We start from the raw sequence: 19851 nt of genomic DNA, 5'->3' as shown, positions 1-19851 counted from the left end.
AATGGCAGCATAGCTGACCTTGGATTTCTGTCAAAATATGGTTTCAGTGCCCTTGCATTCTTCATTACCTTACCCCAGTCCCTGTACAGCCCAAAAATACATCCCAATCTCAACCCTTTTCTCTGCCGTTCAGCGTTGTGACTCCGCTCCCTTTACCAGATTACCCACAATTCTCTTCTCCCAGATTCACAAGTAGTGTATACTTTTCTTTCAGTAAAAATGAAACAATGTATAAGTAATTATTTTTGGACAAATCAATAACCTGTTCTGCGGGCACAGCATGCACTCATTGGTGCCAGAAGGCTGATTGCTGGCAGTTTAAAGTTTGATGCCACCTTGTCTTTGCATGTCCAGATTGGTACACAGAAGAGTTCGTAGCTGTTATAGCTATACTTTCGCAGAGGCAATATCGTAGCCTATGAGGTCTATCCGAGGCGTGATCATTGCTGGTTGAAAACTTTACCCAGTACCTTGCTGAGATGACTTGAAATACAGTCAGCTCAGGCAATTTTTGTCAGCCTCTTAGTAGGCTTAATGTTCTGTTGAAAAGGATAGCTGTGCTTCTGTTTCTTTAACATGTTGCAACTTTCGTGTAGCTCCTAAACATGCAGCAGGCTGGATTACCTGTACCATAACATTCTTCAGAATGCAAGCAGAGTGCGTGTAAGAAACCTTCCATGGAAGCACCAGGCTCTCTAAAACACTAAAGCAATTGAACGACGAGAATGGGATTTGAACTTACACAGGCGGAGCACAATGGATTAGCGGTCCATCCCCCTGCCGGAGGCTGGATTAACTTTTACCATAATCCTTCAAATCGCTAAGAGGGTGCGAGTAAAAACCTTCCACCACGGAAGCACCGGGCTCTCTCAAAAACCAGAGCATTTGAGCGACGAGGATGGGATTCGAACCCACGCGTGCAGAGCACAATGGATTAGCAGTCCATCGCCTTAACCACTCAGCCACCTCGTCACATATGTTTCCACTTTACTGATGGAAGCTGGACTGTGGCACATATGTGTACGTGTATGTTTTTGCAACTATTTTCGGTAAGATCCACTCAATTTTGCCATAACATGCTTCAAAGCACAAAGATTACCTTCCACGTAAACACCGGGCTCTCTTAAACGAACGACCAGGCTGGAATTCGACCACACATGCAAGCACAACGGATTAGCAGTCCATCGCCTTAACCACTCAGCCACCTCGCTGCGCACATAGGTGCCCTCCTAATGGAGGCTGGACTATGGCATATACGTATGTTTTTGCAGCTATTTTCGCTAAATAGTACATACAATTTTGCCAAAAACATCCTTTAAGACGCTGAGAGGTGCAAGTAGGAAACCTTAGACAGAAGCAGTTGCCTCTCTCAAAACAGTGAAACCATGAGGATGGGATTTAAACCAGAACTTGCAGAGTACAACATACTAACCTAAGCACTCGGCCACCTCGTCACGTGTAAGCACAGCATTGTGCTAGAGAAAGGATTAACTTTTGGGACTCGAATGGATGTTCTTACAGAAAAGAAGATAAAGGTTGTCATAAGGAGCTTTATCAGTAGCTCTGATTAGTGCCCCAGAGTTAAGGCTGATTTATACCTCGGCGTCAAGCTCACGTGTATGCCACGTCGCAGCCTACACGTGGTTGCATAGCACCTTGCTGTGGCCGTCAGCGACATTGACGTGCACCTCTCAAAAAATGTAATGCGTACGCGTAGCTCTGAGATTGGTCGACTTGGTAGCGCTGACGAGTGTGGGCGGAGGTGAGAGCCACACGAGCAAGAAGCAGCGGGTGTTTACAAGTGTGGAGTCCCATGGAGGAGCTCCGGATGGAGACTGTTGCTTTGTGTTTACCTTTTAATTAAAATTGTTGCACGTCCACTGGTTCCTGCCTCAAAATGAGTGAATTTGAGCCACTTGCACATTAAGGAAGCATTCAGAAAAAAACAAAACACCAGCGAAGAAACTCAACACAGAGAAACATAAAACCTACTGCCAGCTAGCGTTTCGGAAGTGTATTGCAGAGCAACAGAAACAGTGCGCAGAAGTATAAGTGCACGGCTACGCGCAAGGCTTCTTTGATGGAGGCTGGACTGCGTCACATATTTGTATATGGATGTTTCTGCAATTATGTTCGGTAAGATGACTTTCAATTTTGCCATAACATGTTTCGAAACACGAAGATGGTGTGAGTAAGATAAGTTCCCGGAAGCACCGGGCTCTCTTAAATGAACAACAAGGATGGAATTCGAACCCATGCATCCAGAGAACATAGGAGTAGCAGTCCATCGCCTTAACCACTCAGCCACCTCGTCATGCATTTGGCCACTTTCCAGATGGGTGATGTACTATGGCACATAAGTATGTATTTGCAGCTATTTTCGGTACAGACGACATTACATTTTGCAGGAACATCCTTCAAATCTATTGCGCTCAGAGCTGCTTACATGCCTGTGCAGTTCGAACATATCTTTGTCGCTAGAGCTCAAAGTTCACCATAGAGGTGAAAAGGAAGTTCCCTGATCGGGAATCAAAACCGGACCGCGGTGGTGAGAGCGCCGAATACTAACCACTAGACCACCAGGGAAGGCTGGCAGACTTTTGCCCTCAAGCCTAACTGTGGGCCTCCAGCAAGTATGCTGCAGCTGCTCTGTTAAAAATAAATCTAATGTTTGTAACCTCCTCCTGGCGAGGAGAAAGTCTCAGACCCTGGATCACAGTTCTTCTAGGGAGGGACTGTCACATGCTCTGTGAGAGCATCCTATCGACACCACAACTTGCCTAATAACAAAGCACAGCATGTGTTGAATAAACTCCGTGTTGACAGAGCCGTGTCCTATTACACCAACAAGCTAACGATGACAAACTAAGCTGAGAGGGCCATGGCGCAATGGATAATGTGTCTGACTACGGATCAGAAGATTCTAGGTTCGACTCCTGGCTGGCTTGCTTTGGTCTTTTTGCTTTGCTGTCAGTCAGTGCACTGCGGTCGCCTTCCCCCCCCTGGCTGTTCAGTTCCACTCTGGAGTGAATCGAGTTTCTGGGGCTGCCAGCACAGAGTCCGTGGGGTGCTCCCCTGGTTTCAAAGGCTGTCCCAACTGCTGATTTTTCTTAACGTCTACTACAGCTACACCAACCGTAACCCAGCCAACTTTTTGCAAAAGTCCCTACCACTTTGAAGTCACCCAGCCAACTTGCAGCGTAATCTCTTCCTCTTGTGAGTCTCTGAGCTGCAGCAATACCTAAGTGCTCTGATAAAACATGCATAAATAAACTATGGCTTTTAACCTCCTCTTGGAGAGGAGAGAGTCTCCGACCCTGGATCTCAGGTCTTCTATGGAGGGACTGTCAGGAATCCTGTAAGAGCATCCCATCCACACAACCTCTTGCCATAAAAACAAAGCAGACTGTGGTGACGGAACTCCAGGTTGACAGAGCCTTGTCCTTGTTTCAAACAATGTTCTACAAGGTGCTGAACAGGTGCCAGTGGCACAAAGGATAACGCTTATGACTATGGATGAGAAGATTCTAGCTTACGGAAACCATGAGACTATATGAGATCAGAAAGAACTGAAGTTTGTGCAGACTGGCCCTCACAAGTGATATCTCCCATATGGTCTAGCGGTCAGGATTCCTGGTTTTCACCCCGGGCCGGCTTGGACTCCCAGTATAGGAAGGCTTGAGCGTTTTTGCTTCTGCCCTTTTGGCCAGCAGTCAGACTGTAGCAACCTTAAGAGGGTGGCTTGTGGAAAGCTCTCCTAAGCCTTCGATAGCTCAGTTGGTAGAGCGGAGGACTGTAGGTGGGTTGTTGGCAATCCTTAGGTCGCTGGTTCGACTCCTCGAAGGAGATCTTTTGCGCTCAGAGCTGCTTCATACCTGTGCAGTTCGAAAATATTTTGTCGCTAGAGCTCAAAGTTCACCATAGAGGTGAAAAGGAAGTTCCCTGACCGGGAATCGAACCCGGGCCGCGGCGGTGAGAGCACCGAATCCTAACCACTAGACAACCAGGGAAGGATGGCAGAGTTTTGCCCTCAAGCCTAACTGTGGGCCTCCACGCAAGTATGCTGCAGCTGCTCTGTTAAAAATAAATCTAATGCTTGTAACCTCCTCCTGGCGAGGAGAAAGTCTCAGACCCTGGATCACAGTTCTTCTAGGGAGGGACTGTCACATGCTCTGTGAGAGCATACTATCGACACCACAACTTGCCATAATAACAAAGCACAGCAGTGTTGAATGAACTCCGTGTAGACAGAGCCGTGTCCTTATTACAAGCAACAAGCTAACAATGACAAACTAAGCAGAAAGCAACCTTAGAGGGTGGGCTTGTGGAAAGCTCTTTTAAGCCTTCGGTAGACCACCAGGGAAGGCTGGCAGAATTTTGCCCTCAAGCCTAACTGTGGGCCTCCACGCAAGTATGCTGCAGCTGCTCTGTTAAAATAAATCTAATGCTTGTAACCTCCTCCTGGCGAGGAGAAAGTCTCAGACCCTGGATCACAGTTCTTCTAGGGAGGGACTGTCACATGCTCTGTGAGAGCATACTGTAGACACCACAACTTACCATAAAACAAAGCACAGCATGTGTTGAATGAACTCCGTGTTGACAGAGCCGTGTCCTTATTACAAGCAACAAGCTAACGATGACAAACTAAGCAGACAGCAACCTTAGAGGGTGGGCTTGTGGAAAGCTCTCGTAAGCCTTCGGTAGACCACCAGGAAGGCTGGCAGAATTTTGCCCTCAAGCCTAACTGTGGGCCTCCACGCAAGTATGCTGCAGCTGCTCTGTCAAAAATAATTCTAATGCTTGTAACCTCCTCCTGGCGAGGAGAAAGTCTCAGACCCTGGATCACAGTTCTTCTAGGGAGGGACTGTCACATGCTCTGTGAGAGCATACTATCGACACCACAACTTGCCATAATACAAAGCACAGCATGTGTTGAAGAACTCCGTGTTGACAGAGCCGTGTCCTATTACAAGCAACAGCTAACGATGACAAAACTAAGCAGACAGCAACCTTAAGAGGGTGGGCTTGTGGAAAGCTCTCGTAAGCCTTCGGTAGACCACCAGGGAAGGCTGGCAGAATTTTGCCCTCAAGCCTAACTGTGGGCCTCCACGCAAGTATGCTGCAGCTTCTCTGTTAAAAAAATCTAATGCTTGTAACCTCCTCCTGGCGAGGAGAAAGTCTAAGACCCTGGTTCACAGTTTTTCTAGGAGGGACTGTCACATGCTCTGTGAGAGCATCCTATCGACACCACAACTTGCCATAATAACAAAGCACAGCATGTGTTGAATGAACTCCGTGTTGACAGAGCCGTGTCCTTATTACAAGCAACAACTACGATGACAAGCTAAGCTGAGAGGGCCAGTGGCGCAATGGATAACGCGTCTGACTACGGATCAGAAGATTCTAGGTTCGACTCCTGGCTGGCTCGCTTTGGTGTTTTTGCTTTGCTGTCAGTCAGTGCTCTGCGGTCGCCTTTCCCCCCGCTGGAGCTGTTCAGTTCCACTCTGGAGTAAATCGAGTTTCTGGGGCCGCCAGCACAGAGCCCGTGGGGTGCTCCCCTGGTTTCAAAGGCTGTCCCAACTGCTGATTTTTCTTAACGTCTACTACAGCTACAAACCACCGTAAACCCAGCCAACTTTTTGCAAAAGTCCCTACCTTTGAAGTCACCCAGCCAACTTGCAGCGTAATCTCTTCCTCTTGTAAGTCTCTGAGCTGCAGCAATACCTAAGTGCTCTGATAAAACATGCATAAAATAAACTATGGCTTTTACCCTCCTCTTGGAGAGGAGAGAGTCTCCGACCCTGGATCTCAGGTCTTCTATGGAGGGACTGTCAAGGAATCCTGTAAGAGCATCCCATCCACACAACCTCTTGCCATAAAAACAAAGCAACTGTGTGGTGACGGAACTCCAGGTTGACAGAGCCTTGTCCTTGTTTCAAACAATGTTCTAACAAGGTGCTGAACAGAGTGCCAGTGGCACAAAGGATAACGCTTATGACTATTGGATGAAGATTCTAGCTTACGGAAACCATGAGACTATATGAGATCAGAAAGAACTGAAGTTTGTGCAGACTGGCCCTCACAAGTGATATCTCCCATATGGTCTAGCGGTCAGGATTCCTGGTTTTCACCCAGCGGCCCGGCTTGGACTCCCGGTATAGGAAGGCTTGAGCGTTTTGCTTCGGCCCTTTTCGGCCAGCAGTCGGACTGTAGCAACCTTAAGAGGGTCGGCTTGTGGAAAGTTCTCATAAGCCTTCGATAGCTCAGTTGGTAGAGCGGAGGACTGTAGGTGGGTTGTTGGCAATCCTTAGGTCGCTGGTTCGACTCCGGCTCGAGGAAATCTTTTGCGCTCAGAGCTGCTTTCATACCTGTGCAGTTCGAAAATATTTTGTCGCTAGAGCTCAAAGTTCACCATAGAGGTGAAAAGGAAGTTCCCTGACCGGGAATCGAACCCGGGCCGCGGCGGTGAGAGCGCCGAATCCTAACCACTAGACCACCAGGGAAGGCTGGCAGAATTTTGCCCTCAAGCCTAACTGTGGGCCTCCACGCAAGTATGCCGCAGCTGCTCTGTCAAAAATAAATCTAATGCTTGTAACCTCCTCCTGGCGAGGAGAATGTCTCAGACCCTGGATCACAGTTCTTCTAGGGAGGGACTGTCACATGCTCTGTGAGAGCATACTATCGACACCACCTTGCCATAATAACTAAGCACAGCATGTGTTGAATGAACTCCGTGTTGACAGAGCCGTGTCCTTATTACAAGCAACAAGCTAACGATGACAAGCTAAGCTGAGAGGGCCAGTGACGCAATGGATAACGCGTCTGACTATGGATCAGAAGATTCTAGGTTCGACTCCTGGCTGGCTTGCTTTGGTGTTTTTTGCTTTGCTGTCAGTCAGTGCACTGCGGTCGCCTTTCCCCCGCTGGAGCTGTTCAGTTCCACTCTGGAGTGAATCGAGTTTCTGGGGCCGCCAGCACAGACCCCGTGGGGTGCTCCCCTGGTTTCAAAGGCTGTCCCAACTGCTGATTTTTCTTAACGTCTACTACAGCTACACCAACCGTAAACCCAGCCAACTTTTTGCAAAAGTCCCTACCACTTTGAAGTCACCCAGCCAACTTGCAGCGTAATCTCTTCCTCTCTTAAGTCTCTGAGCTGCAGCATTACCTAAGTGCTCTGATAAAACATGCATAAATAAACTATGGCTTTTAACCTCCTCTTGGAGAGGAGAGAGTCTCCGACCCTGGCTCAGGTCTTCTATGGAGGGACTGTCAGGAATCCTGTAGCAGCATCCATCCACACAACCTCTTGCCATAAAAACAAAGCAGACTGTGTGGTGACGGAACTCCAGGTTGACAGAGCCTTGTCCTTGTTTCAAACAATGTTCTAACAAGGTGCTGAACAGAGTGCCAGTGGCACAAAGGATAACGCTTATGACTATGGATGAAAGATTCTAGCTTACGGAAACCATGAGACTATATGAGATCAGAAAGAACTGAAGTTTGTGCAGACTGGCCCTCACAAGTGATATCTCCCATATGGTCTAGCGGTCAGGATTCCTGGTTTTCACCCAGCGGCCCGGCTTGGACTCCCGGTATAGGAAGGCTTGAGCGTTTTTGCTTCTGCCCTTTTTGGCCAGCAGTCGGACTGTAGCAACCTTAAGAGGGTCAGCTTGTGGAAAGCTCTCATAAGCCTTCGATAGCTCAGTTGGTAGAGCGGAGGACTGTAGGTGGGTTGTTGGCAATCCTTAGGTCGCTGGTTCGACTCCGGCTCGAAGGAGATCTTTTGCGCTCAGAGCTGCTTTCATACCTGTGCAGTTCGAAAATATCTTTGTCGCTAGACTCAAAGTTCACCGTAGAGTGAAAAGGAAGTTCCCTGACCGGGAATCGAACCCGGGCCGCGGCGGTGAGAGCGCCGAATCCTAACCACTAGACCACCAGGGAAGCTGGCAGAATTTTGCCCTCAAGCCTAACTGTGGGCCTCCACGCAAGTATGCCGCAGCAGCTCTGTGAAAAATAAATCTAATGCTTGTAACCTCCTCCTGGCGAGGAGAATGTCTCAGACCCTGGATCACAGTTCTTCTAGGGAGGGACTGTCACATGCTCTGTGAGAGCATAATCGACACCACAACTTGCCATAATAACAAAGCACACATGTGTTGAATGAACTCCGTGTTGACAGAGCCGTGTCCTTATTACAAGCAACAAGCTAACGATGACAAACTAAGCAGACAGCAACCTTAAGAGGGTGGGCTTGTGGAAAGCTCTCGTAAGCCTTCGGTAGACCACCAGGGAAGGCTGGCAGAATTTGCCCTCAAGCCTAACTGTGGGCCTCCACGCAAGTATGCTGCAGCTGCTCTGTCAAAAATAAATCTAATGCTTGTAACCTCCTCCTGGCGAGGAGAAAGTCTCAGACCCTGGATCACAGTTCTTCTAGGGAGGGACTGTCACATGCTCTGTGAGAGCATACTATCGACACCACAACTTGCTATAATAACAAAGCACAGCATGTGTTGAATGAACTCCGTGTTGACAGAGCCGTGTCCTTATTACAAGCAACAAGCTAACGATGACAAGCTAAGCTGAGAGGGCCATGACGCAATGGATAACCGTCTGACTATGGATCAGAAGATTCTAGGTTCGACTGCTGGCTCGCTTTGGTGTTTTTGCTTTGCTGTCAGTCAGTGCACTGCGGTCGCCTTTCCCCCCGCTGGAGCTGTTCAGTTCCACTCTGGAGTGAATCGAGTTTCTGGGGCGCCAGCACAGAGCCCGTGGGGTGCTCCCCTGGTTTCAAAGGCTGTCCCAACTGCTGATTTTTCTTAACGTCTACTACAGCTACACCAACCGTAAACCCAGCCAACTTTTTGCAAAGTCCCTACCACTTTGAAGTCACCCAGCCAACTTGCAGCGTAATCTCTTCCTCTTGTAAGTCTCTGAGCTGCAGCAATACCTAATGCTCTGATAAAACATGCATAAAATAAACTATGGCTTTTAACCTCCTCTTGGAGAGGAGAGAGTCTCCGACCCTGGATCTCAGGTCTTCTATGGAGGGACTGTCAGGAATCCTGTAAGAGCATCCCATCCACACAACCTCTTGCCATAAAAACAACAGACTGTGTGGTGACGGAACTCCAGGTTGACAGAGCCTTGTCCTTGTTTCAAACAATGTTCTAACAAGGTGCTGAACAGAGTGCCAGTGGCACAAAGGATAACGCTTATGACTATGGATGAGAAGATTCTAGCTTACGGAAACCATGAGACTATATGAGATCAGAAAGAACTGAAGTTTGTGCAGACTGGCCCTCACAAGTGATATCTCCCATATGGTCTAGCGGTCAGGATTCCTGGTTTTCACCCAGCGGCCCGGCTTGGACTCCTGGTATAGGAAGGCTTGAGCGTTTTTGCTTCTGCCCTTTTTGGCCAGCAGTCGGACTGTAGCAACCTTAAGAGGGTCGGCTTGTGGAAAGCTCTCATAAGCCTTCGATAGCTCAGTTGGTAGAGCGGAGGACTGTAGGTGGGTTTTGGCAATCTTTAGGTCGCTGATTCGACTCCGGCTCGAAGGAGATCTTTTGCGCTCAGAGCTGCTTTCATACCTGTGCAGTTCGAAAATATCTTTGTCGCTAGAGCTCAAAGTTCACCATAGAGGTGAAAAGGAAGTTCCCTGACCGGGAATCGAACCCGGGCCGCGGCGGTGAGAGCGCCGAATCCTAACCACTAGACCACCAGGGAAGGCTGGCAGAATTTTGCCCTCAGCCTAACTGTGGGCCTCCACGCAAGTATGCCGCAGCTGCTCTGTCAAAAATAAATCTAATGCTTGTAACCTCCTCCTGGCGAGGAGAATGTCTCAGACCCTGGATCACAGTTCTTCTAGGGAGGGACTGTCACATGCTCTGTGAGAGCATAATATCGACACCACAACTTGCCATAATAACAAAGCACAGCATGTGTTGAATGACTCCGTGTTGACAGAGCCGTGTCCTTATTACAAGCAACAAGCTAACGTTGACAAACTAAGCAACAGCAACCTTAAGAGGGTGGGCTTGTGGAAAGCTCTCGTAAGCCTTCGGTAGACCACCAGGGAAGGCTGGCAGAATTTTGCCCTTAAGCCTAACTGTGGGCCTCCACACAAGTATGCTGCAGCTGCTCTGTCAAAAATAAATCTAATGCTTGTAACCCTCCTCCTGGCGAGGAGAAAGTCTCAGACCCTGGATCACAGTTCTTCTAGGGAGGGACTGTCACATGCTCTGTGAGAGCATACTATCGACACCACAACTTGCCATAATAACAAAGCACAGCATGTGTTGAATGAACTCCGTGTTGACAGAGCCGTGTCCTTATTACAAGCAACAAGCTAATGATGACAAGCTAAGCTGAAGGGCCAGTGGCGCAATGGATAACGCGTCTGGTCTATAGATTCTAACTATCAAATGTAACTTGTTTTTGTGCCAATTTTTTTTTTCTTCCTTCGGTTTTTTAGTTGAACAGAACATGTGTGAGCACCTCAGCTTTCTTGATAGCCTCTTATTCACCTGGTAGGTAACAAAGATGTTTTTCCCTCTAATTATAACTGTGTTTGTGCATACAAATATGCATAAACATTCACAAAAGCATATATAAGATACCCTGTGACAAAACCTTTTCCTTTTGACACAGTAAAGCGATCCTATACTGGCCATTTTTGGTACTTTTGGCCTTTGTAGATAATTGTTTGTACATTAATCACAAATGGATGAGAAACACTGTAACTTCAAACTCATTTGTGTTAATTCCAGGTGCTGTGAAATGTTGTGTATAATCTGCAGAGGTAATCAGGTGTAAAGTGCTATATATCTGATCCAGTCCTCCAGCATATTTTTTTGCTTCAATTAAAGTCTTTTACACTAAAAGCATTATGAAATTGGTCTTTTGTTGGTGATAATTGATTTATTTTATCTGAAATATAACTAATTGTATTATATTTAAATGTTTACATTTAATTAGTGTGAATTATCAATTAATATGAAAATATACATTTAAATATGCATCTAATTTTGCTTCAATATATAAAGATTTCTGTGTATTGACCTGTTTGTGAAGCTAAATCTTTAACTTAGTTGATTGATTTGCACTGATATTATGTTTTAATTGCCGTCTTAAACATTTGCTGCATCAGCAGTGTTTATTTCTGGATTGTAAATGTATTCAGATTCATTATATTTTTATATCACGATAATCTATAATCTACCAACAAAGAACTGAATTGCACTGACTCTGGAAAAATGAGTCAAACTGACTCTCCTCATGTGTCTTATGATTGGCTGCTTACTGCACTTGTGTGCTTGTGAGATGGCTGTTTGCTGCACGTCACACTTTCAGCTGCGTATGCTGCAGAGTTGATCACAAACTAAATCAAGTCAACAGGAAAGGTTTATATCAAGCATTGTCAAATCATTTAACATCATCGTGCCCAGGTTGGGTTATTTGATTTTGTCAACTTCCAGAGCCTCCTGTCTTAACCAGAAGGGGGAGAATGCACTCACTCTGCATAGTGACAATTCTGAAATCCAATTGAAACTAGCTAATAGACAAAAGTACTCAATGCAACGAACCAATGCACAAAAAAATCACAACACATTAAAATGTTACCAAACAGACACATACAAGAGGTTTTTTTTTTTGCTATGGCACAAATTAAGCAAAATGTAACAAACTAATCAAGAAAGCAACTTCTAGTCACAAACTTCCACAGCACAGCAGCTTCTAAATGCTTTTTTGCTTGCAAAATTCTGTTGTACAGCGCTGCGAAAAGGGGCGGGATGAAACCATATGATTAGACGTTAATAAAAGCAAGCGGTTACTCCATATTTAAATTTCATGTCCATGTTTTGATCTTCTATTGGTCTCATGCACTCACATGATGCGATTTCAAGCTTTGGCCTTACCTTTGTCGTGTTATCGACTGTCAATCTGTCATGCATCTATATTTAGAACTAGGAAATGATTACATTACAAGTAAAATTATTGTATAGGCAGTTTACACAGGGTAATTCAATGACAAGAGTTCACTTTCATATCTACACAATGCAGAACTTTAATGTGATAACCAGCTCCACCTACACCAACTACAGCATTTCTAAGACTTCTTTTTCACCATGGTGTGATTACAGTGGTGAACATCACATAAAACAACAACTGCACTACTCCTGTAACTGTTTTCAGCAATGAATTTAAATATCTGTGTCACAATTCAATTAAATAAATGGATCATCATCATGTGCAGTTATCTTTATTAATAGCTGCCTAATAGGCCAGACCATTAACTGAATAGGACCGTTTTTACATATAAGAAACCTGTTAATAGGTATAGCTGTTCATGCCAATACCAACTTGATAGCCTAAAGCATATTACATGAACAGGAGCTGCCTTACATCTCTTAAGACAAATAGCAAAGGTGTCTATAACAATACATGCTTGATTCTCCAGATCATGAAAATTGCTACATCTGAATGGTGCCTTTTCACACGTTTTGAAAATAACAACAATTTGTAAGCATAGTTCTTCACCAATACCAGTTTAATACCTCAAATAATTACACACACACACACGCACGCACACACACACACACACCACACACACACCACACACACACCCACACACACACACACACACACACACCACCCACACACACTACACACACACACAGTCCTACAGTGATTCCTATACAATACTTCATATGCTGTTTCAAATATCAGTAGCTGATCTGCAGGTGCTCTGTGTGGTTAATGATGTCTAAAGTTAATAATGTGTCTAAACATGTCAAGTGGCACAATACAGCATTGAGAGACAAACATTTGATAATTCTTCAGTCAATACAGACTGGTTAAAAACTCTGGCAGGAGCAGGATGTATATGAAGTTATTTGCAAAAACATAACTAAATTTTTTAGAGATGTTTGTAGTATTTTCAAAATACAAAGTTTTATTTTGCTACATTGTGTGGCTGCTGTATTTTGTAGTTTATTTTGACACATGTAAAATTAGTATTGCACATTATAAGTTAATTAACATGAAGTGATGATATGGCTGTTTCTCACTGTTGATTGTAATGCATTAGCCAGAGTTTAATGAATCTTTGTGACTTTAACGTGTTACCTTTCTTTTAGTCCTCTGCATTTGACCCATCTAAGTGCACGCACGCAGACACACACACACACACAGTGGAACACACACCCAGAGCAGTGGGCAGCTATCGCTTCCAGCACCTGTGAACTATTTGCATGATTTGATGCCTATATATATATATTTATAATTTTTTCTATTTCTCATTTAAAGGAGTGTTACACAACACAGTTATAGACTTATCTAAAAATTAACTGAAATTAATAAAAGTTATACTTTACCACAATAGTTTTGTTGTTCCACATTTTCACTTTGTCCTCCTTCTGTTGCCTGTTTCACTCGATCTTGAATACCTTCTCGATTTCGAGACCAGGTAACATAAAGTGTCTTTATGAAATATTTCTATGGCTAACTGAGACCAGACATGTGAGGAATAGTCCTGTGTTTCTATTTAAAATATCAGCTTTGACAAATGTAGGTACTAACAAATCCAAACCACCAACAGATTCCCATTAAATACTTCTCATGAAAGTCAAGCCCTTTTTAAAAACGACCCATTGTTCATGTTGTCGGGAGAACACTTACATACATCTGTGCATTTGTCTGAAAAGCATGATGTGAAAACTTTAACCATTTCTACATTATCATTTGTTGTGTCTGTCTGGTGTTGGGCCTTGGCAAAAAGTACCTTCAGCTGCAGGAGTTGAAACACAAATGTATCCAAAAAACTGAGTGAAAGGCGTCACAACGGAATAAACCGCCAATTTAATCCAGCATATATATATTCTCAGTCTGCTGGTTTTTGTCCGGGGGAGCCTGAAGCGCCTGCCGGAAGGCAGAAGAGAAAACAGTCTGTGAGCAGGGTGAGAGGTGTCCTTAAGAATACTGCGTGCTCGGCGCAGACAGTGTTTCTTCTGGATGTCCTCAATGGCTGGCAGTGTAGTCCCTGTGATGCGTTGGGCAGTTTTCACCACCCGCTGCAATGCCTTACGCTCCGCAACAGAGCAGCTTCCATACCAGACTGTGACGCAGTTGGATGCTTTCTATTGTGCAGCGGTAGAAGTTCACCAAGACAGCTGATGAAAGCTGGTTCTTCTTAAGTTGGCTCAAGAAGAATAGGCGCTGGTGAGCCTTCTTGACCAGGCTGGAGGTGTTGGTGGTCCAGGAAAGGTCCTTTGAGATGTGGGTCCCCAGGAACTTGAAGGATGAGACCCGGCTCAACAGGCATCCCATTAATGTGGATGGGATCATGTGAGCCTGTTCGTCCCTTCCTGAAGTCCACAATGAGCTCCTTGGTCTTGTTGGTGTTAAAGAGCAGATTATTGTCAGTGCACCAAGTGGCCAGATGCTGTATCGCCTCCCTGTAGGCAGTCTCATCATTATTGCTGATTAGACCATCACTGTGGTGTCATCTGCAAATTTGATGATGGTGTTGGATCTGTTCACAGGCCTACAGTCGATGGTAAAAAGGGAGTAGAGGAAGGGGCTCAGCACGCAGACCTGTGGTACACCAGTGTTAAGTGTGACGGTGGTGGAGCAGATGTGGGCCTGATCTAACATTCTGAGGTCTGTTAGTCAGAAAGTCCATAACCCAGTTGCAGAGAGACCGTCGATATCCAGGTCTCTGAGTTTGATCATTAGCTTAGAGGGTATGACAGTGTTGAATGCTGACCTGAAGTCAACAAACAGCATTCGTGCATAAGTGTTTTTATTGTCCAGGTGAGTGAGTACAGAGTGCAGTGGTATGGAGACGGCATCTGCTGTGCTCCTGTTGCCACGGTAGGCAAACGGATGTGGGTCCAGCGTGGATGGCAGAGAGTCTTTCAGATGTGCCAGGACCAGCCGCTCGAAGCACTTCATGATGATGGGTGTGAGTGCTACAGGGCGGTAGTCATTCAGGCATGTTGGGCTGGAGTGTTTGTGGGCACTGGCACAATAGAGGTGGTTTTAAAGCATGCTGGCACAGTTTGCTAGATTAAGCGACGGTTGGAAATCTCTGTGAATACCCCAGCGAGCTGTTCTGCACATGCTTGAGAACGCGCCCAGGATACCGTCTGGTCCAGCAGCCTTCGCACATTGATCCGACTCAGTGCGGTGTAGACTTCTGGAGGAGGTGAGTGTGATAGGTGAGTGATCGGTGAGGAAGTGTTTCCTGGTGTAGGGTTCTGTATTGTCTCTTTCAAAGCAGGCGATAAAAGTCATTTAGCTTGTTCAGGAAGGAGACATTTGTGCTGTGGGGGTGGACTGGCTGGGTTTGTAGTTGCTGATGGCCTGGATGCCCTGCCACATGCGCCGAGGATCAGAGTTGGAAAAGTGCTACTCTAGCTTTAGCTTGTAACAGTGCTTGGCCTTTTTGATGCCCCTCTTCAGATTAGCCCTGGAAGTGCTGTAGGCCTGTGCACACTTTGATGGTCCTCACTGATGGCTTCACACGGTTGACGATGGGTGAGTACTTGGGGGTCAGGAACAAAGAAAGGTGATCTGATTGACGCAAGTGGGGGAGGGGGGGTCACAGCATATGCTTCAGCCATGTTTGTGTAAACTTGGTCTAAAGTTTTGTTTCTCCTTGTGTGGCAGAAAATGTTTTGATGGAATTTGGGGAGCACTGTCTTTAAGTTTGAGTGATTAAAATCCCCCGCAACAATAAAAGCAGCCTCCGGGTGAACAGTCTGTTGTTTGCTGATGGCTGCATGAAGGTCATTCATAGCAAGCTTGGCATCAGCATCGGGAGGAATATAAGCAGCAGTTATTATGGTGGAGGTGAACTCCCCTGGCAGATAAAATGGTCTACATTTAACCATTAGAAATTCCAGGTTAACAGAGCAATGTCTCCAACGATGACAGAGTTTGGTGCCCAAGCTTTGTTAATAAAAATGCATAATCTCTCCGCCTCTGGTCTTACCGGAGTCATCCGCCGTTCTGTCTGCTCGGAATGTTTGATGCTCAGTTAGCGATACAGCGTTGTCTGGTATCCCGCTGTTTAGCCATGTTTCTGTGAAAATCATGACATTACAGTTCCATAATCTTTTACTGTGGTTGATGCGCAGTCGAAACTCATCCATTTTGTTCACCAGTGACCGTACATTGGCGAGAAAGATGCTGGGTAAAGAGAGCCAGTGTGGTGTTAGCTTTAGCTTAGCTCTTAGCCTGCCGCGCTTCCCCCGTCTTTGTTTACGTTCTCTGCACCGCCTTCGAGCACTTCCGCCTGGCCGGGTAGGGCTCTCAGTGTTCTGGCGATCTCAGGGATGAGTCGAAGATTGCTAATAAAACTGTCCGGAATGAACAAACCAATATCCAAGATGTACTGTCGGGTGTACGATGTATAGGCACTTCTGTTCTGCACGCACGAACTGACGCGAAATGAGCAGGAATAATATTACAAAATTGCAGACATGCAATCTTGTCTCAAAAAAAAAAAAAAAAAAAAAAAAGATGTTCTCGAAACGTCACGCCGCATGCCCTCCAGAGGAGCTGTAGCCTTTTTTGCACCCGGGAAGCATAAACAGCACGGAAGGTAATAAAGTATGCCGCCCAGTCACCTAAGTGCTCCCGTGTGCCAAAATGTATGACCTTGCCCCGTCTGAGGCTCGAACTCACGACCTTCATATTACGAGATTGACGCGATGCCTACTGCGCCATTGAGGCAGACAGCACCAGCGAAGTGTGCATGTCAGGATGGCCGAGCGGTCTAAGGCTAATCTTTGGCTGTGCGTTCAGGCTCAAGTATTTAACTCTCTGGCACTATGTCCGAGTGATACAGTAACACTGACAAAGCGACGCATCAATCTCTTTGTGTCACAGTTTACGAAGCGTAGCAGTGGCCCTGGCAACCTTAATGGGCACTGTAGACTGCAAGTTTTGAGGCATTTGCGCAACATCAAGGCATTGTCTACAGCAACTCGGAAAAGCATGTGAACGAAACAATGGACGTGGGCTTTAGTGCAAGTGCATCGAAAGGGGATCAAAAGGAATGCCATGTAGTGGAATGTCCTGAGATGCCGTTTATTTTAAGGCAATGGGATTCGCAGGGCTTTTCGGCTAATTCTCTTACAAACGTCAAGTCATGACATTTGACTCTTTGTGGGAAAGAGAAGAAAAGAAGCTGTGCCAGTCAATCAACGCGTCTTTTTCAAGACGCTGTTCTGAATGTGCGTTTCTGGATGCTGTGGTTCCTATCTCCGGATGATGGGCACGAGTATCGCATCACAGGTCTGGGGGTCCAGCATGTCGATGCAGTGCCCGCGAACAGCTCATGCTCTCATTGTGAGGACGTGGCTGTTGCAACAGCTGAGATCTCAGGCTCAAGTATTTAACCCTCTGGTGCCATGTCCGAGTGATACAGTAACACTGACAAAGTGCCGCATCAATCTCTTTGCGCCACAATTTACGCAGCGTAGCAGTGGCCCTGGCAACGTTAATGGGCACTGTAGACTGCAAGGTTTGAGGCATTTGCGCAACATCAAGGCATTGTCCACAGCAACTCGGAAAAGCATGTGTTCAAAACAATGTTCGTGGGCTTTAAAGCAAGTGCACCGAAACGGGATCAAAAGAATTGTCTTGGAATGCCATGTAGTGAAATGTCTAATTCAATGGTATTCGCAGGGCTTTCGGCTAATCCTCTTACAACGTCAAGTCATGACATTTGAACGGATCCACGTCAAACGTCAAGCGATAACGTGACAGGAATGGGAGCATCTTGCCATCATGGCTTCAGACTCAGGAGATGTTCTTGGAACGTCACGCCACATGCCCTCCAGAGGAGCTGTAGCCTTTTTTGCCCCCCGGGAAGCATAAACGGCACGGAAGGTAATAAAGTACGCCGCCCGGTCACCTAAGTGCTCCCGTGTGCCAAAAGGTACCACCTTGCCCTGTGTGAGGCTCGAACTCACAACCTTCAGATTATGAGACTGACGCGCTGCCTACTGCACCAACGAGGCCGACTGCTGGAGCTGGGCAAGCTGTGAAACACTAGCTTCCATGTCATGGTGCTGCAATGGGGCTCCTAGGAGACAGCTCCGGCTAAGTGTCCAAATCAGGATGGCCGAGCAGTCTAAGGCGCTGTGTTCAGGTCGTAGTCTCTCCTGGAGGCGTGGGTTTGAATCCCACTTCTGACAAACCTAATCTTTGGCTGTGCGTTCAGGCTCAAGTATTTAACTCTCTGGCGCCATGTCCGAGAGATACAGTAACACTGACAAAGCACTAAATCAGTCTCTTTGCGTCACAGTTTACGAAGCGTAGCAGTGCCCTGGGCAACGTTAATGGGCACTGTAGACTGCAATTATAAAGGCATTTGCACAACATCAAGGCATTGTCTACAGCAACTCGGAAAAGTGCTGCGTGCTGCGATGTGGCTCCTAGGAAGGAAGACATGGAAGATTGGCTTGAGTTTAAGTTTTTTAATTATCTTGTTTATGAAGACTGCGGAGTGATGCGTGAAAAAAATGACTTCGAAAATTTTTTAAAGTATTTTGTGATATATATGTTAAAAATGTGCTCCCAAAAGTATGTGGCCCCTGCCCGCCCTCCCACAGGTTAGTAGTAAGCTAATGTAATTTCATAATGCAAATCGTTGTTTACGTATGTAACCGTGGTTCTATGAATTCCGGAGGACTGCCAGAGACGGTGTTTACACAGTGGATAATCGCAGCATCAGTTGGATAGGCCAAGGAACAATATACCAACAAAGTCACATGGTGACGCGAGCTGAGCTGAGGTATATAATCCACTACAGCTCTGCGCCCTGCCTCGAAACGTCTTGCACTTCCGAGTGAGAGGGAACTCTTTTTCTTCCTCGTAACCTTTCTGGTATGGGTTATCCACTGTGTAAACACCGTCTCTGGCGGTCATCCGGAATTACAGAACCACGGTTACATACCAACCAACGTTCTGTTTCATTCCTCCTGACTGCCAGAGACGGTGTTACACAGTGGATAACCCATACCAGAAAGTTTACGAGGAAGAAAAAAAAAAAACTCACCAGAACACGGAGTCACTTGCAGAAAACAGCTGAGCCCACATCCGTAGAGTCAGCAACATTGACATTGTAGATGCCTTGCAAATGTACATGGAGAAGACCAGATCTCTGCAAGAGAAACACCCTTAAAAGCAGCCCAAGAGGAGGAAATAGCTCTGGTAGAATGGCAAGTGATGGCACCAGGTATAGGTTGCTGAGCCCTCTTATAGGCCAAAACAATGACCTCAACAATCCATCGTGACAGTCTTTGCTTGCTTAGAGGTGCACCTCTCCTAGCTTCTCCATAACAGACAAACAGTTGTTCTGATTGTCTTAACTGTGCAGTAGCCGCCACATGAGATTTCAAGGCACGCACAGGGCATAAAAGCAGAAAACCTTTGCCATAAGGTGATAGTTGAAAGGACTGCAATTCGATTGACTATTAATAAATTGCTGCAACAAAATTTTAGGGAGGAAGGATGGATTAGGCCACAGGGTAACACCAGAGTCATCTGGTTTCCATCTCAACAGGACTGACTCACTGACAATGCGTGCAGCTCACACAATCCCTTTGTTGATCAACCGCCAAGAGGAAAGCAGTCTTTAAGGTTTTCCACTTTAGATCTACTTCTTTCAAGGGTTCAAATTGAGACTGGCAGAGAGATTCCAGCACCAGAGGCAAGTTCCACACTGGAGAACGAGGGGAACGAGCTGGATTGAGACATTTTGCACCCTTCTAAAAACTGCAAACTAGGCTAGCAGACCCCAAGAGGAACCATTCACAGATGCATGATGGCCAAGAT

General features: G+C 46.1%; 11 non-coding genes across 11 annotated transcripts; 5 read left to right on the top strand and 6 right to left on the bottom strand.

The window, feature by feature from the left end:
- Positions 1–389: 389 nt before the first annotated feature.
- LOC130224244 (U4 spliceosomal RNA) lies at positions 390–530 on the top strand. The gene has a single exon (XR_008837311.1). It is a non-coding gene; the product is annotated as a U4 spliceosomal RNA (small nuclear RNA).
- Positions 531–890: 360 nt separating this feature from the next.
- Positions 891–972, bottom strand: trnas-gcu (transfer RNA serine (anticodon GCU)). Its single transcript has one exon. It is a non-coding gene; the product is annotated as a tRNA-Ser (tRNA).
- A 2966-nt stretch (positions 973–3938) lies between these two features.
- On the bottom strand, positions 3939–4010 carry trnae-cuc (transfer RNA glutamic acid (anticodon CUC)). Its single transcript has one exon. It is a non-coding gene; the product is annotated as a tRNA-Glu (tRNA).
- Positions 4011–5355: 1345 nt separating this feature from the next.
- Positions 5356–5428, top strand: trnar-acg (transfer RNA arginine (anticodon ACG)). Its single transcript has one exon. It is a non-coding gene; the product is annotated as a tRNA-Arg (tRNA).
- An 824-nt stretch (positions 5429–6252) lies between these two features.
- trnay-gua (transfer RNA tyrosine (anticodon GUA)) lies at positions 6253–6339 on the top strand. Its single transcript is given in 2 exon segments — positions 6253–6289; positions 6304–6339. It is a non-coding gene; the product is annotated as a tRNA-Tyr (tRNA).
- A 92-nt stretch (positions 6340–6431) lies between these two features.
- Positions 6432–6503, bottom strand: trnae-cuc (transfer RNA glutamic acid (anticodon CUC)). The gene has a single exon. It is a non-coding gene; the product is annotated as a tRNA-Glu (tRNA).
- A 1187-nt stretch (positions 6504–7690) lies between these two features.
- On the top strand, positions 7691–7777 carry trnay-gua (transfer RNA tyrosine (anticodon GUA)). The gene is given in 2 exon segments: positions 7691–7727; positions 7742–7777. It is a non-coding gene; the product is annotated as a tRNA-Tyr (tRNA).
- A 92-nt stretch (positions 7778–7869) lies between these two features.
- Positions 7870–7941, bottom strand: trnae-cuc (transfer RNA glutamic acid (anticodon CUC)). The gene has a single exon. It is a non-coding gene; the product is annotated as a tRNA-Glu (tRNA).
- Positions 7942–9474: 1533 nt separating this feature from the next.
- Positions 9475–9560, top strand: trnay-gua (transfer RNA tyrosine (anticodon GUA)). Its single transcript is given in 2 exon segments — positions 9475–9511; positions 9525–9560. It is a non-coding gene; the product is annotated as a tRNA-Tyr (tRNA).
- A 94-nt stretch (positions 9561–9654) lies between these two features.
- On the bottom strand, positions 9655–9726 carry trnae-cuc (transfer RNA glutamic acid (anticodon CUC)). The gene has a single exon. It is a non-coding gene; the product is annotated as a tRNA-Glu (tRNA).
- An 8233-nt stretch (positions 9727–17959) lies between these two features.
- Positions 17960–18032, bottom strand: trnam-cau (transfer RNA methionine (anticodon CAU)). Its single transcript has one exon. It is a non-coding gene; the product is annotated as a tRNA-Met (tRNA).
- Between the last annotated feature and the right edge of the window lie 1819 nt (positions 18033–19851).

The sequence above is a fragment of the Danio aesculapii genome, chromosome 4, assembly GCF_903798145.1.
Source record: "Danio aesculapii chromosome 4, fDanAes4.1, whole genome shotgun sequence".
NCBI lineage: Eukaryota > Metazoa > Chordata > Actinopteri > Cypriniformes > Danionidae > Danio > Danio aesculapii.
Note: the sequence above shows the minus strand (reverse complement) of the source record. Positions and strands in the feature narration are given on the sequence as shown.